Source organism: Mastomys coucha, unplaced genomic scaffold (assembly GCF_008632895.1).
Source record: "Mastomys coucha isolate ucsf_1 unplaced genomic scaffold, UCSF_Mcou_1 pScaffold15, whole genome shotgun sequence".
NCBI lineage: Eukaryota > Metazoa > Chordata > Mammalia > Rodentia > Muridae > Mastomys > Mastomys coucha.
The window spans coordinates 140,154,356-140,159,803 of record NW_022196897.1 but is presented as its reverse complement, the minus strand read 5'-3'; the positions used below and the strand labels follow the sequence as shown (position 1 = coordinate 140,159,803).

The 5,448-nt window shown below is 42.5% G+C and overlaps 2 pseudogenes; both read right to left on the bottom strand.

Annotated features, from left to right (window-relative positions):
- Nucleotides 1-3,098: 3,098 nt before the first annotated feature.
- LOC116092475 lies at nucleotides 3,099-3,474 on the bottom strand (annotated as a pseudogene).
- On the bottom strand, nucleotides 3,471-3,864 carry LOC116091818 (annotated as a pseudogene).
- Nucleotides 3,865-5,448: the final 1,584 nt, after the last annotated feature.

The following is a 5,448-nucleotide window of genomic DNA, read 5'->3' as shown; positions in this document are numbered from 1 at the left end:
TTGGGACAGATGTTGGTTCCTCCTCACCTCTGGTTCTGGGTGTGTTAGAGTTCCTGGGAGTGGAACTTCCTCTGGGTATTGTGGTCCTGGCTGCAGAGCTTGCACCCAAGGTCTGCTCAGGACAGCAGCCCAGAGAGTTCTATGATTTTGTTGAAGATGTTTTCTGACCTGAGCTGGGATTCTTCACCCTCTTCTATTCCTATTATTCTTTGGTTTGATCTTTTCATTGTGTCTTGAATTTTCTGGATATTTTGGGTTAGGAGTCTTTTATACTTTGAATTTTCTTTGTCTGATGTGTCAATATTTTCTACGGTATCTTCTATGCCTAAGATTCTCTTTTCTCTCTTTTATTCTGTTGGTGATGTTTGTATCTGTAGCTCCTGATCTCTTCCCTAAGTGGCCCATCTCCAGAGTTGCCTCCCTTCATGTTTTCTTTATTGTTTCTATTTCCATTTTTAATTCTTGGACTGTTTTGTTCACTTCCTTCACCTGCTTGATTATATTTTTTTGTATTTTTTTAAGGGATTTATTTGTTTCCTCTTTAAGGATTTCTACCTGTTTACCTGTATTTGTCCTGTGTTTCTTTAAGGGAGTTCTTTATATACTCCTTAAAGACCTCTATCATCTTCATGAGGTGAGATTTTAAGTCATCTTGCTTTTCAGGCATGTTGGGGGTATGCGGGGCTTGCTGTTGTATGAGATCTGGGTTCTGTTGCTTATGACCCTGTGCTTACCTCTGGCCAATTGGTTATCTCTCGTGTTAACTGGCCTGGTTGTTTCTGACTAGAGCCAGCCTCCTTGGAGGCAGGCAGTGCTGTTTCTGGTTAGGGTGGGCCTCTTGTGTCTGGTTAGAGCAGGCCCTCTGTATCCCTGGTTACTGTGGGCCTCCTGGGAGGCAGACAGGTGTGTGGGGTATGGGATGGTATCAGGCCCACCGATCTGACCAGGGTGGAGAAGCAGACCAGTAGGAAGGTGGAGCTTGGCAGGGTGGGTGGTCCCATATCAGCTGGGCTCTGTGTCTTTGGTTACTGCAGACCTCCTAGGAGGCAAGCAGGCTATGTTGTGCGGGTATCTGGCCACTGATCTGGCCTGGGTAGGAAGCAGCCAGAAGAAGGTTGGAGCTCAGAGGTGCGGGTGAGGGAGCTGGGTACTGTGTCAGCTGGGCCCTTTGGTTGTTCTAGCTGGCATGCGTATTTGAGTGAGATTCTTACCCATGTTTTTGATTTCTGAGGACCTCCATGCAGGTTGTAAGTGTGGGCAGGTATCTCCATTTCAAGTATCTTAAGTTTAAGATTTTAAATGCTATATTCAGCAGGTCTCTGAAGTGTCTGAAAACTATCTATCAAAAGTATATCTGAATAAACCAACTTTGCTAGTTTCTGTTTACCCATCCATGAGTTGTGATACCTTGATATCTTCCTTTCTATTTTGTACCCCCTTGATCTCCTTTTGTTGTCTTATTGCTCTAGCTAGAACTTCAGGTACTATATTGAATAGATAGGGAGAGACTGAGCAGCCTTGTCCCTGATTTTAGTGGGATCGTTTCAAGTTTCTCTCCATTTAATTTGATGTTGGCTATTGGCTTGTTGTATATTGCTTTTATTATGTTTAGGTATGTGCCATGAATTCATGATATTTCTGAGACTTTTAACATGAAGGGTTGTTGAATTTTGTTGAAGTCTTTTCCAGCATCTAATGGGATGATCATGTGATTTTTTTCTTTCAGTTTGTTTATATAGTAGATTACCTTGATGGATTTTCATATATTTTGAACCATCCCTGCATCCCTGGGATGAAGCCTGCTTGATTGTGATGAATGATGTTTTTGATGTGTTCTTGGATTTGGTTTGTGAAAATTTTATTATTTTTGTGTCTATGTTCATAAGTGAAATTGGTCTGAAGTTCTCTTTCTTTGTTGGGTCTTTGTGTGGTTTAGGTATCAGAGTGACTGTGGCCTCATAGAATGAATTAGGTAGTGTTCCTTATATTTCTATTTTGTGGAAGAGTTTGAGGAGTGTTGGTATTAGTTCTTTGAAAGCCTGGTAGAATTCTGCACTAAAACAATCTGGCTCCAAGCTTTTTTTGGTTGGGAGAATTTTTATGACTGCTTCTATTTCCTTAGGGGCTATGGAACTGATTAGATAGTTTACCTGATCTTGATTTAACTTTGGTAAATGGTATCTGTCTAGAAAATCATCCATTTCATTTAGATTTTCCAGTTTCTTGGAGTACAGGCTTTTGAAATAAGACCTAATGATTTTTTGAATTTCCTCAGTTTCTGTTGTAATGTTTCCATTTATTTCTGATTTTACTAATTGATTTCCTACCATCTACTCCTCTTGGGTGTGTTTGCTTCTTTCTGTTTTAGAGCTTTCAGGTGCCCTGTTAAGTTGCTTATATGGGATCTCTCCAATTTCTTCATCAAGGCAACCTACTTTTAATAAGGGTCCAACCTCTCCTCTAGCACATCACTCAACAGAGGTAGTAGAAGAGAAAAGTTATTAGGACATGGGGGGAAGTGGACCTGTTCAGCAATAGTTTTTTGGGGGGCAAGCTTGATCTTCTTTCTCAGCAGTACCATAGCAAACATGAAATATGATTCAGCAGCTGCAGACCAGTCCTCTAGGCAGTCAGACATGAGGAATGACCAACAGCTGTAGTTCAATCCTAAAGAAACTGCCTGGCTTGCCAACTGGCCTGAGGTAAGGCTGCTGCCACAGGAACCTCATGAGCAGATCTTGGGCGAGTTTCTTTCTTCTTTCCTTCCTTCCTTCCTTCTTTCCTTCCTTCCTTCCTTTCTCTCCCTCCCTCCCTCCCTCCCTCCCTCCCTCCCTCTCTCCCTCCCTCCCCCTCCCCTCTCTCTCTCTTTTCTTTTTGTTTCATGTAACTTTAGTTTCAGTAGAAGGCATGGAGGGTATTTTGCTCTTGTCCAGAAAGATCAAGTGGAAACAGTCCACCCTGGGTCCAGTGGTTTTTCCCTCAGGGACTCTTGGAGAGAAAATCAGAAGACAAACTAACTGCATGGCTAGCAGACGCTTCAACACAGCTCAGGCTCCAAGCTGCTTGCTAATCTCAAGTGTCAGGCACAGAAGTCTTTCTTAATTCAAAGCCAGAAGATTCTGAAGAACTTCAAGCATAATTTCATAATAAAACTGGTACTACTCCTTGGTTTGAATCATGCCAAACCAAGGAGCAGTATCAGTTTTGTTATGATGCCAAAGTGCTGCTTTTTCATCTGGGTCACTATGTTCATAATGTTGAAATGGAAGAATATCTCGGTATCTGTTCTTATCTCTGTTCTGTAGCTCATTCCCAGAATTGAAGTCATCAGGCAGAGCCATGTGTTCTAACTCCAAAAACTCATGGATGATATCAAGCTCCTCTTTTTTTCTGAAGTATTTTCAGACAATCCCTCATGGCAGATCATGAAGAATTGTTGAATATTAATGGTCAAATCTGAGCCATCTGAGTTAGCTCCTTTTCAGAGAAAGCTGTTTCAGTGTCCTTTGAGAACTTACTATACTAGAAAGCACTGGGGAGATAGTCTTTGATGACCCTGCAGACTCCATATCCACACTGCTCCACCTGTTTCTGCGGGACAGGTCACTGACATCCCACATCCGTCTCATCACTGACACTTTCTAAAGGCTCTGGGAAAACAAGCTCATACTTATTTGAGAATGACAGATGGTGGGAGGATTTTACATTCTCTGAATTCACTTTATTACCAAAAACTGGTTTTGTAGGTGTATTTTTCTGACTTGATGAAGGCAAAGACTTCTGGAGATTTAGGTCTTCTGAATCATCCTCGTCTTCACCATTATCTCTTCCAGTTTTTCCTCTAACCTTCCTGGGTGAAGACATGTTGTCTCCATAGCTGGGATGAGATGGGCAAAAAGCTTCTGCAGATACTGAGCCTTAGTTCCTGGAGTCAGGCAGGTCCAGTTAGTAGCCAGGGGCCAGCATACAATTGGAGTGCTCCATTGATCATTTCATTGAAAAAAGCACACCCACTTCTGAGATGCTTTTGCCGAACTCCAGTGCAGTGACTTAGAGATATCCCAGAGCCTGCTGGCCTCAGGCAGGAGGTTTGAGCCAGAGCCTCAATGTGTCCAATCCCTGAGACTGCCATGAGCCTGCCGTGAGTTTCTTTCAATGGTGACATTACCACAAGTTGACCTCAACAATGCTATCTATGTAAGGCGAACCAATACATGTGTGTAGTTAGCAAAGAATAGTGAGTCAGAGCAAACCAAGCCAAAGCTCAGTGCCCCACTGTCTGTGTGGCCATATTTATACTCCTCCCTCTTGGGTCCTTTCACGTGTTTGCTATATCAAAGCATCATTTCACCTATGTCTGCTTCAGGAAAACATTTTTTCCTATGTCTGCTTTAGCAAGCCATCCTTTCATCTGTGTGGTCCAGCAAAATATTAGACATACCTGACTTTCCGATGAAACTACAAGTTTCCACTTCAAGGGAGTCACTAGCCTGGGAAGAAGAGCTGAGCAGAAATGGGCAGAGAGCTGAGGGGACTCATGTGATCTGGCCTTCATTTTCTGGAGTATTATTCTTGCGGTGGGACAAACCCATGTCTTGCATTTGGTTTTATGTCCTTATTGAGCTCTACTGACTAGTAGCAAAAATGGTACCCAGGCCCTGATCACAGCATGGAGGTCTGCTGGTGTAGATAAGGCACTTGTGTTCCCAGGAGTTACCTTTTCTTTTGGTGTGTATGTGAGGGGAATCTTACTTGCTAGCTCTGGCTGTTCCAGAACTCGCTTATGTAGATTAGAGTGTCTTTGAACTTATAGAGATCCATCTGTGTCTGCCTCCTGAGTGCTGGGATTAAAGGCATATGCCATCATACCAAGCCAAGAAACTATCTTGTTTATATTTCTAGGTTTTAGTATTTATTAGCTTCCCTTTATTTACCTAATTTCTTAATTTTTTGGCTTGTATGTATGTATTTTTTCTCTCTCTCTTCCTTTCTCTCGCTCTTTCCCTCTTTCTCTCTTTCTCTCTCTGTAAATAAAAGGGCAACTGGGAGTGATTATTTTATATTGTCTTATCTTTTTTTTTTTGGTGACAGTTTCCCATAGGCTTGGCACTCAGAAAGTAAGCTCAACTGCTGACCAATGGTCTCTAGGGATTTGATGTCTCTTTTTCCAGTCTCAGGAGACATGTACTAAGAAGCCCAGGTGTCTATTGATGGATGTGCTACAAGGCAGAGTGCTGTAAACAGTGCAGTCACTGGTGTCTTAGCTTTTCATTCAGGGTCACATTGCTAGGACTGGGACATACACAGCCTTTTCTGCACGGTTTGTAGTGGTATCAGGCTCTTACCTGATCCGACCCATCTCACATTTTGTGTTTAAACTGGGCTTCTCCATTTTCAGCATGGAGAATTTGGGTTCCAGCTCTGTTGGTTTGGATTCATAATGAAGTA